The 13,341-nt window shown below is 46.7% G+C and overlaps 1 protein-coding gene across 2 annotated transcripts in view; it reads left to right on the top strand.

Moving 5' to 3' along the window:
* The window catches only part of LOC135399891 (neuropeptide CCHamide-1 receptor-like), a 213,599-nt gene that overhangs the window by 22,826 nt on the left and 177,432 nt on the right, over positions 1-13,341 (top strand). The gene's annotated exons all lie outside the window — the stretch shown is intronic.

Raw genomic sequence — 13,341 nt, 5'->3', positions numbered from 1 at the left:
CAAATGCCACCTTTACCACATTTAGGCCTATACCACCCGCGAGCGGACGGCGTACCTGCGAGCAGTTTCACCAACACCACCACAGGTATACCAAGCACTACTGACGTGGGGCAAAACGAAACAATGGTGTAGGGCAGAATGGGGATTCTAGCGTGTGTACGAATGTTAGTGAAATCGGCAAGTACAATCTATCGTTTCCTTTCCATCTTTTGAGAAAACGCAACGAACCGTGTCCTGTGATACTACACACCGTAGGGCAACAAAGCCGAACAGCTTTATTCTTCCAGCTGTCTAGTGTGTACATCTGTGGAAAAGACGGAACACATCGTTATGCACTGCACAAGATATGCATCCCAAAGAGCTACATTGAAGGCTGCTCTAGACCGCTTGGACCGCTGGGTGTATCGGAACCCAAGAAGAAAGATGCGGCGTTGTCAGCGCTTGTCAACTTCATAGTGAGAACTGATATGGAAGCTGTATTTTATAGGACCGCATTCTAGGCATGTGTCGTCGAGTTCCCCCGTTCCTGCTCGTTTCTCGCAATTCATTTCACTACGCATGTGCATGTACAGTTCGGTGACTAGGAGGGGTGATGTTTTTCTATTTGTACCCTTTTCATCTCTTCAGTTTTCTTTTTCCTTTCATTCATATCATTTCATTTGTGGGAGCAGCAGAATTCGCCAGGTGACGAATTCAATATCTTCCGTTTTCTTTTTTCTACAATCGAAAATCGAAATCGAAAATCGAAAATCGAAAATCGAACTCAAACTCAGCTCAATCCGTCTTTTACTGCGTATCGTATTTTTGTAACACTCAAAAACAGACTGCTATTTGAAATTCGTTTTTGTAGAATCTCGTACCCATCTGGGTGTACTACGTCAATGCAAATGTTGTTACATTTGCCCTAAATAACAGCCAAGTGTGACCAGTTACCTCTATATCAGGATGATAATCCTTAGGGCAGTTTATGGTGCTGCAGTTGTGTCCATGCAACACGACCTCACATATTTAAAACCTCTGCGATGCCCTCGCAGTGAACTGCTGCTTAGTATTTTTGTTCTGAAACCTTCATACATTCAATCAACATTTTTTTTACTACCGTTCAGTACGTAAGCATTTACCCTGAGGTCGTGGAAGCTGCCCCTGTAGTTGTTTATTGTTCGTGTAATCAGGACAAAGTGTGCTTTTCAGATTTATTCTGTGCCTTGCTACACAAAGGGTGCCGACACTAAGGGCAAACACAAGGGCAAAATGCGGGGTCTTCATAAGCTGAGAAGAAGCAGGGCACAGGACAGTGACAGCCTGGGGCCAAATCCACACCTTGAGAAAAGAAAATGGTCACATTGTACGTGTCTTGTCATGTACGGTTACTCGATATTGCTTAGTTTTGTGACGATTACACTTTTCTGCATCTTACTCAAATAACTTAATTTGATGTCTCAGCTGATACTCGTTCAACTCACAAGCACGTGTTATTTCATTATGCTATTACATGCGATAGATAATACTACCATATTCATGTGCTGTGGAAGCATGGCTGTAGTACTTTGGGCAAGACATGAACCAGAGGTGCTCGTACTACAGGGAGTATACACCTGCAGCCAGTTTTTTTGTTCTCCCCAGTTTATATCCGCTCTGTTCTGGATAGCGTACAGAACACTCGTAGCTTTCGAAGCGTGTAACTGATTTAAAGGAACAGTAAAGCGAACTGCAACCGTCAACAACAACGACAACAAATACATGTATAGCGACGATGAGTGTTACAGTTTGTCAGATAGCGCTTCGAACATTCGAATAACCCAACATTCTGCCACAGTCGCAAGCAGATTTCCAGACAGACAATGAGCCAATGAATGAAATATGAACAAATTGTAGAGCACCAACGTAACTCACATAAGGGTACTGGTTCTGGGTTGTATGGTTCCTCGACCAGGGCACACTCTAGTGGTAGTGGACAGTCCTGGAGCAGCGGCTGGAAGGAAAGTTTGTCACGTGTACTTTAAAGATAAAATTCGCTCCTTGCGTCGAACTAAATATGTCCGGCTGGAGCATTCGGCTCCAAAACAATTTTCCCGGGAGCCCTTTCGCTTGAAACTGACATTGATTGATTTGTAAAAGAAAAAAATGAAGGTGTTAGACCCGAGCTACTCGCGACTGGCTACTCCGAAACCGACATATTTCCATAGTTACTCGTACTTTGTCGTGACAGACGGCAGCGCACTCGAAACAGGGGGAGCAACCGGAGAATCTCCTCATCGGCTCGCGAGGCCTTACCGTGAAGTGTCAGCGCCCTGCCCCACACGTCCTCCTGACGTTTTGTATGACGTCGCATATACGTCTCTTTGCACTCGAATTTCAAACCATGTGGCACTTAATTAGATGTAAATAGTTAAAGTACCTAGTTACTTTCGGAATGGTGGTTTTTCTCAATCATTTTGGAAAGCGTTCTCATTTTGTTTCTCTACCCGTTCGCGTGTTATTCGTGGCTCACACAAGCGCTCGTGTCTCGAAAGAGTTGAGATGTGAAAAGGGTGCAGCTAACACGGTACCCAAAAAGAAGGGCACCAGGAAAAGATGTCCCCGGAAGAAGTACCCCCGGAAAAAATGTTGCCGCAAGAAATGTCCCCTGAAATAAAATGTCCCTGAAAAAAAAATTGTCTCCTGAGAAACATCCACTTTTGATACGAGTGGACTTGTTGACTTTGGGCGTTGACTTTTTACTAGGACATTACGAATTTTGGAATTTTTCGAGAACCGAAGTGAATAATCGTATACTCTATTCGATTTCCGAATCGAATTGATGTTTCTTCCAAACATCGTAGAACGTGAAGAAACTCAATGTGCAAGCTTCCGCCGATGTAGAATCAAAAATAACAAAGACGGTTAAGAGCATCAACTGTTTACTATATACAAATTAAAAACAAGACTGCACGAAAGTCTTGTTTTTAATTTGTATATAGTAAACAGTTGATACTCTTAACCGCCTTTGTTATTTTTTTCTTCCAAACCGAAGATATCGGAATAGTCCCGAAGCTGCACACATAAGGTAGGCACGGCAGGGCAGAAAACAAAGTGAGCGCTAAAATCGGTATTAGAATGACTATTCACACACAGGGGGAAAAAATCAGCCGAAGCTCTTGGCTGCACGCAATGTAACGCACACACATGCTCATAGGCTCACATAGCCTACCTTTGCCTAGGGGGATTACTTTTCCTAGGGAGTCAAGAGGCTCCTGACACCGCTAGACACATTAAAATACATTTTTTGCTTGACCGTTTTTGTTTTTGCTTTTCTTTCTACATTTTCTTTTTCTTTTTACCTACCACCCTGCGCGTCAACCCGCGCACTCTTAAAGAAACAACTGGGCACGCTTCTAGCCAATCCGAATGACATCGTTATCCCCTGGTTTGTTGAAACTGGGCGGCGTACGCCTTTTTGTGACACTTTACGTTTGTTTTAATTGCCACAGAGATAGATTTTTATTTTCATGTGAGCGCCGCGAAGCAACTGCGGCCATGAGACGCGTACAGACGCTAGAGAGATGGAGAGAGGACAGCAGCATGGAGGGTGATAGGGGGGTTCGTATGTAAGTAAAAGTACGTATCGTAAGTAAAAAGACTTAATAAATGGTTTGGTAATTTATTTATTTTGAGTCCGAGGACTTCAAGATCGGAAATATCGCAACCAGGGATCTCGCAAGAAGTCCACGCGTACCAAAAGTGGATGTAAGGCTGTGGGATGGTGAGTTTAACAGAGTGTTTACTGTGAGCATTGCAGATGATTTTGCGATGGAAAACTTCTGTCACCGGATAGCGTTTTCCTTTTCCTTCTTCTTCTCTTGTCTTTGTGTACAAGCGTAAAATGCGTGCGTAGCAAAGTGACCAGGGTTAAAGGAGCATGGGAGGGCTCCATAAAGAAGGAAGAAGGGAGTCAGGTGGAGTAGAAATTAGAATTCCTGAGACACACATTCGTACAAAAAAAAAAAAAAAAGCACGAGCGCAATCCTGGTGCGGAAGAGTGCTTTCAATCTCATGCGCAAGAAACGCTTCTTCCTTCGCTTCCTCGGTCTGTGACGTCACGTCTTCCACCCAATAGTGAGGCGCGTGCCTTCGTTTTTCTTTCTATCATTTTTGCAGTTCTCTTCGGCGCCGCCAGATTCCACGTCTATCGCGGAGCAATCGACTGGTCACATTCCTCCGTCGCCCTAGCAGACAATTCTCGGCAGCCAATAAAAATGCTCGACGATCTGACGTCACAACACGCCAGAAGCACCTGGGAGAGATCGCCGCCGCGTCGCGCATTCTTATAATCGAATTTTAACTAAGTTCTAAGCAAAAAACTATCAATGCAACGCACGGGAGACGCTTAAACTGCTGTGACCCGTTCTCCACAGCTCCCGTAAACGAGCAGCAGCTTGACAGTAGGAACGCTGTGGCTTCTGGGATCTCCAATATATCCTATAATGAGGCACGCTATAGTAGTGTCTTTTTCTCCATCGGTCTACCAGTGCAACAAAGATTACTTACGTCACATTCTCCGTACGGCAGGAAACCGCCTGGTGGGTAGTGTTTGGTGAGCACCTCAGCGCCTGGGGATACAGTGACGCATATAATGGCAATAGGACGTTAACCAGTGGACTTATGTTGACAGTTGAGACACTGTACAGCTTAAGGTAGACCAGGGGACATAACACGCGCTATGTGCACATAAGGCTTAGCGGCTGTCCACAACTACAGTCCAGTTCAGCGGATAAGTTCAATGGCGGCAACTATCCCCTGAGTTCCAGGTGTCCATGCGGCAAAAGAAACTGTCGCTACATGCAAACCACATCCAAGTCAAGGCTAAAGAGAATTTAGCCATCCCTCTACATAACTAACTTTGAAGGGACACCAAAGTCGGTGTCCGTCACCAATGACGCAACGCACCGTTCCGTTCCTTCTGTTGTCAAGGTAACAACGCGAGTACAATTTTTTTGCACTCTGGTTCCTTTACTTACCTCTTCAGAAGCCTATGGGAAACTTTCTTTCGCGCGGCACGCGCAACCCACGCTGAATATCTTTGCAGGGCAGCTATACTTGCGTGTTCCTTTTGCTTTTCTCTACAGGGAGTGACGCAATTTTTGAAGGACTGGGACGAGCCATAGATTTTTAAGGAATTCAGGTTTTGTCACATCCTGAATACATATCGGTCTTTGGGCGCGGTAGCAACACAGCTTTTCTAAACGCTTCATGAAAACGAATATGGCCGGTTCCGTGGTCAGTATTGCCCATATAAATACATCCAGTTAATACATGTTTGAATGTTGTCGGTACGTGGGTTCACGGATGCCATTTCGAAAGTACGTACCCTGCTCCTTTCCCCATTCTACATCCCAAGTCAATAAAAGTACTCACCGGTGGCGTGAAACACCGCGAAAACAAAGAAGGCAACGACGCGACATGCCATTTCCAAAAGTTTGAAATGTAGAGAGTAACAACTTACTGGAGCGACAATGCTGGCGCCTTTATAATATGATAAAGAAAAGAAATGTCGTGGGCAATTACTCAGGCACTGAAAAAAACAGCTGTTCCTCGTTTTGCTTTTTCTATTCTACTGTAGCACAGCGCGTTGCTTGATACACGTTGTCGTGTAGGGGTTAGCTACCTACCAATTGAGTAATGATATGTTGCTCGGGGCTGTCACGAAGTTGTTAGATGAATAACTGCACGGCACGAAGATGTCATTTGTATATACGAAAGGCCCGCCTCTTAAATGGACACTAAAGTAAAAAAAAAAAAAAAAAAAAAAAAAACGCTATCGAAACATTTCCCAGAAACGCTATCGTTGGCGGCGGTCGATCGGATCCCGAAGAAGCAGAAACGGTGGCAGCCAATCGGACGGCAGAATAAGCGAATATATTGTATATCGGCGCGGTTTGAACGTAGTCCCTCCGTGATCTTATACAAGTATACCGCAAAAAAAAACACAAAAAAAACAACAACAAATATATATATATATATACAGGGTGTTTCAAAAAACGTGTCATTCGGACCTTATAAAAAAACGAGGCGACGGAAAAATACGGGGTAAACGGCATTTGTGTGGCAACTGAATTTGCCATCTTGCAAAAATGTTTTCATTTTATTTTAATTAAAATAAATTTAATTTCTTTAATTCAACTTCAAAATTTCCCAAGTCAACCTAACGTTTTTTTTACAGAAGTAGAGAGCCCGTAGCTAACTTAGTCAGATCCACCAAGAAATTCGCACGATATTGCAAATAGAACTGCCCCGAAATTGAGGCTTCAGAGTTTCAGGTATTCAACGGCGCACAAAATCAGTCGCAAAGACGCGCGGAGAGCCTGACATGCTCCTGCCCCCACGAAGCTAGTACAATTTATCGCCGAATCGGCGTGCAGCACAAGACGTGCCGATAACAAGGCGGTTGACATTGCAGCATACGTTGATAAGCGGCAAACAAAAATGATTCCGCCTCTTTTTTCCCGCCCTCTTTTTTTTCGACCTTCTATCTTTCATGGGGGCAGGAGCATGTGCTGCTCTCTGCGCATCTTGGCGACTGATTTGGTGCGCCGTTGAATGCCCGAAACTTTGAAGCCTCAATTTCGGGAATTTTTTTGGGCAGTTCCATTTGCAATATCGAGCGGATTTCTTGGTGGATCTGACTAAGTTCGCTACGGGCTCTCAAATTCTGTAAAAAAAAAACACAAAAAAACGTTAGGTTGACTTGGGAAATTTTGGAGTTCAATTAAATAAATTCAATTTATTTTAATTAAAATCAAATGAAAATATTTTTGCAAGATGGCAAATTCAGTTGCCACACAAGTGCCGTTTTCCCCGTATTTTTCCGTCGCCCCATTTTCTTATAAAGTCCGAATGACACGTTTTTTGAAACACCCTGTTTATATCTACAGGGTGTCCGGTGAGAAAGTGTCATTAAATTTCTAAAAATAGGTTTAACTTAAGAAAATTATGAAACTACTTGGAATACACACACACACAGAGACGTTTGCCACAGATTCAGGCCAGTTGCATTCGCGTCACACATTAATTAAGCTAATTTTGCTAATTGAACTAAAAAATTAGCCAAGCAAAGGTAACGTTTTTCTTGATGAATTCAGAAGCCAATGGCCATAGCACACTATTCCAACCGAAATCACAGGTTTTTTCAGAAGATTTGTACAAAAATTTGACAGCCGCAAAACCGTCCCTGTGCGAGGTGCGTTTGCTGATATTTACGTTTGCGGAACTTTTCGTTCGATCCAAATACCCTCCCTCCTATGTGAACAAGGACATAATCACACCTACCGCCCTTATCTACGAGCATACCGTCAGTCCCCAGCCACTGATAACGTCGGCTACTCTAATGCCCTCGATCGGGTGTGACTGTTTCCCCTTTCTCTCCATAAAGGCAGAGCCAGCATTTACTCAAACGCAAATTTCATGGAGCACGCCTTGCCAAGTGACGGTTTTGCGGCTGTCAAAGTTTTGTACAAATCTTCTGAAAAAACCTGTGATTTCGGGTGGAATAGTGTGCTATGGCCATTGGCTTCCGAATTCATCAAGAAAAACATTACCTTTGCTTGGCTAACTAAATCTCGTGTCTTCAGAATCCTACCAAAGTTATGTTACTGAAACCTTCTTGTCTCACTTCTCATTCCTGCAAAATATTTTGGCTCTACGTGACGCGAAAGCTAGAGAAAATTAATTTTTATTGTTGAGAACTGTGACGTCATGTTAGGCTCCGACGAAGCGCACGGCTCTCATCTGGCAACGTTGTTCCACTTCGCGTCTTCGAGGCGGCTCACTTTTTGCACTCCATTAGCGGAGTCCCACGTGACATATCGTCCGACCGCTCCGACCTTCGAGAAAACACAGAGGGAGAAGACATCTCTCCCATCTTCCCCTCTTTCGATCATCTTCACGTGAGTTCTCCACCACGGGACCCTCCCCAGACGCCGGCGTCGTTGCTAGAAGACGAGTGCCCTCTCCAGTACATGACATATGTGGGCTTATGATTACGTCACCCGCTCCTCGCGTCATCGAAACTTGTGGAGGCTCAGCATGTCTTCAAAAATTTACAGAAATGCACAGCGTTCGTAAACAGGATTGAAATTTCGTGTATAGAATCCTTGAGGCACCTTCTTTTCACGGACTGAATAAAATAAACGATGTTCTCAGAGTCCGGAGTGGCACGTTAACACGGCCACAGACACCCTCTTCCGAACTGCCCCAGACTTCCTCCGTGTTTGTTCCTCCTTGTTAGAACCATACTATCTGCCGTTACACCAGTTTCGAAGGTCATACCCGTTATCCATAACGTGGTAGCCGTAGTAGTGAATGTCACATTTCCATTTCAGACCAACATCAATAGGAAACTCAAACTAGAGCTCCCCCTGTCCCCCACTCCTTCTTGTTGTCCTCTCTCCACCAGTCCACGTCTATAGACTGTCTATAGCCACATTAACTTCGCAGCGGTAACACGGAACTTGAAAAAAAATCTAGAGCGCTGCACGGGCCGACTTTTTCGGGCCCGACCCGTCACAGGCGCTTCGAAAAATGGCCCGGTCCTGTGACTCAGCGAAAAGTACCCGGTCTGGCATCTCCGGCTGAGTCTTACGCCTTTCTAGCACCAACCAAGCAAATTTATTTATAACTCAATTTGGCATAACACCCTTGCCTGCCACAACCCAAGCTATTCGTGAGCTTCCCCCGCCAACCGCACGTCGCAAACTACATCAGTTCCTGGGCCTCGTCAATTCTTATCGGCGTTTCCTGCCACATTGCGCCCACATCCTCGAGCCCCCTCCAACTTCTTGACGGTGACAAAGGCCCCACCGCACCGCTGCATTGGACGCCAGGAGCGTTGTCCGCGTTTCAAGCCAATATAAAGACTCCATAGCTAATACATCTGAGCTTCCCCACCAACGCACGGGCACACGCCCCGACATCCCGCATGGTCGAAAAATCCACCATTTCGGTCCGGGCAGCTCTACACCAGAGCACTCCCGATGGCACGTTTCTTCCGCTCGTCGTCTCCCGCAAGTTTTTTGCCCCCAAAACATGGTACAGCACGTTCAGCGTCTTCACGGACAACAAGCCGCTCACTTTCGCTATCCACTGCACCAGCGCAAACCATTCGCCTCGCGAGATCCGATATCTCTCATTTATCAGCGAGGTTACGACCGACATTCGATGCATTTCCGCACGCGGCAACTCAGTCGGCGATGCCTTGTCTGTCCCGTTCCTTCACGCAATTAACACATCACGAACTGCTGTTTTCCACTGCACTTTAAGAAAAAACGGAGTACTTTTACTCCTTTTGGGGACTAAATGCATTGCCACAAAAAATAGTCCCTTCCGGGAGCAAATGCACGGGAGTAAATGAATGTCACAAGTGGAGACTGCATTTCACGCGCTGTTGTAAGTATCCCAGGTACATAATTCGTGTGCATGCATGAAAATACTTTGCAGGAAACCGTCAACCGTGATATATCGAGTGATATAAAATCTTGCGCCATACATAGGACACAATTTGCGAAGAAAGATGCGCTAACTGTTTCTTACTCTGTGTGGCTGGAAAATTGCTACGTTGGCCGAGTTATACAGCCTTATGTCGTTCAAATAGACCAAGGGCACATATTTACGTAGACTGTTGCATTCAGGAGACCATTCGCGAAGTTTAGTGACAATTTGCAGTCCTAGGGAGTAAATGTCAAGACTAAATGTCGTGTTAGGGGAATGAAATGGGGAGTAATTGCAGATAAAGGGAGTAGAAGATGCAATTACTCCCCGTTTTGCTCCTTTTTTTTTTCTTAGAGTGTGGGACGTTCTGGCCAAAGCTCAGTGTTAGGATACCGAACTGTAAGACCGGCGGCATGCGTACCACCTTCTACACGATCCTTCTCATCCCCGCATATACGTGCCACGCAGGGACTCGTCGCCGAACGATACGTATGACCGGGAATGAATGCCGACGTAACGCGACGTGAGGCGAAGGCGCACCCACATGCCTACTGTGTCAGCGCGCTAAAATTCACTGCCACACGGCAGCTTCGCTGTCGACTTTTCCGACACCCACCGCCCGTTTCCACTTTGATCTCGTCGGGCCATACACTTCCTCTATCTTAAGGTCGGTGCTACTTGCTCACCTGCATCCACCGCTTCACGCGCTGGCCTCAAGCGATAACCATATCCGACGCCACCGCGGCAACAGTAGCACGCGAATTTCTCCACCACTGGATCGCTCGCTTCGGTGTTCTGGCTTCAGTTACGACCGACCGGGGACGCCAGTTTGCATGGCGCCTCTTTGCCCAGTTTTGCTCCCTGCTCGTCGTCAAGCACATACACGCAAACGCTTACCACCCACCGGTGAATGGCGTTCTGCAACGTTTTCGCCGACAGCTCAAAACCGCCCTTCGGGCCAATTAGGCCGCACATTGGGACACCAAGCTTCCGCTCGTCGTGCTCGACCTTCGCACAGCGAACAAGCCAGACATCGGGTGCACAGCGGCGGAATTCGTACAGCTTGGGACAAAAGTTTACGGAATACGGCGCTGTCGTATTTCTTCGTCGGAGCGGGCCCCTGCTGCCTTTCTGGAAGAGATCGGATAGGAAACGGGTGGCTATTCTGTACATCTCTCAGTGCGTGTGTCCGCTTCTGTTTGGTGTAGGGTGTCGCTCCAAGGGAGAAATGCGACAAACCGGTGTTCCGTAAACTTTTGTCCCAAGCTGTACATGACACGTCACTGCGGCTTCCGGGACAGTTCTTCGCCGCGAACGCCCCGCTGAAGCGACCACCCGACGCAGTCGTTGACGGAACCCATCATCTTTTAACCACATCTCCGCGGGAGGGGGCCACTGTAATGCCATGTGCATCGTAAACAGCATCACCATTGCTATCGTCATCAGCAGCTCCCGCGAGCATTCGAGTTCCCAGTCTCGCGACCATCGCCAATAAAGCGGTTGTCGTCACTGTAGCCAGTCTAGCCTTTCATAGTTCCCAATTAGATGAGCGTATGAGGCAATGGTTGGTGCAAAGACCGAGCCTAGTCCCAGCTATGAGCAAGCCAAGGCCCATAACCCTATTAGAACATGCCATACAGTTCTCCATACTTGTCCCCTCTTCTCGAAGGAATCGTCCTGGATGCCGAGTTCTCCGGAGTGTTTCGGAGAGCGCCCCTCTGGGGAGCATCATATCGTCCAGGGCACCGTTCTCGCTGTCTGGTAGATGATATTTAGCATGCGCCACCATACACGCGACAGTCCATTAGTATGTCTCTATTGAGATAGTCTCTCCGACACTGATGACAGTGATTTCACCTGCCCCTTGCTGTGCTTGAAATTTGTGTTGTGTCTGTCCGTGCCTCTTTCCGGGTGTGCCAACCTCAGTATGGCTGCTTTTCGTCTGCGACCCGTTCCCATGTGACTTACTGTTGCTCCACTGCCGGCTTTCAGAAATTCCAGTCAGATGCACTTGGGAGACCCCTGTCCCCGTGCCTAATACCCCGGTTTCTCCTTGTGTTTTATGTGTTTCTGTGCCAGCCTCAGTATGGCTTCTTTTCGTCTACAACCCGTTCCCTCGTGACTTACTGTTGATCCACTCCTAGCTTACAGTCAGACGCACATCGAAAACCCCTGACTCCGATCCGGATACCCCGGCTTCTCCTTGTGTTGTATGTGTTTTCTTTTTAGAAAAGCAAGCGCCACCTGTCGCACGCAAGGGCTCATGGGAACTTAGAGCGTCTAACATCATAGACGATTTTAAAAAGATGCGCGTGCCACCTAGCGCACGGCGCAAAGCAGCATGGGAACTTTGAGGGACACTGCCCTGTCGTCTGCTTCGGTCATAGTTTACCCTGTTATTCTTCCTTTACCTCCGCCTCTGACCGTCTCGTAATGCTTTCAAGCACTATAAGTTCCCGTGAGCCCTTGCGCGCCACAGGCGGCGCTTGCGATCCCAATGAAGGCTTTGTATTGCCAACTGTAGGATGACTGTAGGAATGAAGGCTTGTATCGCCAACTTCGAATGAAGGCTTTGTATCGCCAACTGTAGGATGGGACAAGGCTTCTGGGACAAGGATGGGACAAAGGAATGAAGGCTTCTGAGGGATCTCAGGCAGTTGCTGTTTTGTGGTCTGTTTTTGAAGCGTGATGTGGGCAAGCTAACGCTTGTCCCATCCTACAGTTGGCGATACAAGGTCTATTACGAGACGGCCAGAGGCGGAGGTAGAAGAACAACAACAACATTCCCGGTGAGCGCTGCAGCAGCGGCCGGGGTAAACCATAACCGAAGTAGACGACAAAGCAGTGTCCCTCAAAGTTCCCATGCTGCTTTGCACTGCGCGCTTGGTGGCGCGCGCCTCTTTTTAAAATCCTCTATTGTTTTTCTTCGACGATACGTCGCGTTACAAGGTTCGGTTTCCTCTCTACAGGAAATGACCAGTTAAAGAAGAAAAACAGCGACAACAACAACTGGGAGGTGCAGCATACAGTGCTGTAATTCACCCCACAAAGCACACTTAATTCCTTCCTGGTAAATTCGTTTTGGATATACACTGGTTATACAAATGCTTCAAAGCGTGTTTAACAACGTGTACAGAAACGTGCATAACGGACATATATAATGACTGGTGCACCCAGGGGAGGGAGAGGAGGGGAGGGTGAAAGAGGGAAATGTGGTGAAATGATATAATGCGTCGCCTACTAGTCCTAAGTCCTACACCTAAGTCCTACTGTGTCCAAAAACGTTAGAAGTGCTTTTAGGACAGAGCGCTGGTGGTCTGGATTTGGCCAGGAACCAATCAATTTTGACATACTGCGAGGGCGAGAGTTGCAGAATACAATTCCACATTCGATTCAAAATTTGTAACGAGCACACAATGATTCGCTTGGGTGTTCGAAAAATGCGAATATTTGCACAACCTTATGCCACGGCGATATAAGCAAATACTCACCTGCCACTCCAATGTCCGAGATATTTTCGCCAAAATTTCACATCAGACACGTTTGTGTAGTCGTCCTTCTGGTTTACCTGAAGGGAGGCCGATCTCCCTCCAAAGTGACCACATCGTACTGCATGTGCGCAAGGAAAGCGCTCGTGGTGATGAAAACGAAACGTTGAGGAACGCATTAGAAACCACCACACATTCTCGAACACATCAAGAGCAGTTCACTTTACAGCAAGAACCCTCAACGTAGAACGATGATGTTGGCAAAAAAAGAAAGAAAGGAAGCTGGTACACAGAAGGAATGCTTACACAATTACCCCCTAATGCTGTTCTCCACTTGTTGCTGAAGAGGAGCAACGTTTTGGTCCAATTCAATTCTGGAGTGAAGGTCAGC

This window comes from Ornithodoros turicata, chromosome 7, assembly GCF_037126465.1.
Source record: "Ornithodoros turicata isolate Travis chromosome 7, ASM3712646v1, whole genome shotgun sequence".
Classification (NCBI taxonomy): Eukaryota; Metazoa; Arthropoda; class Arachnida; order Ixodida; family Argasidae; genus Ornithodoros; species Ornithodoros turicata.
This window is presented reverse-complemented; position numbering and strand designations above follow the sequence as displayed.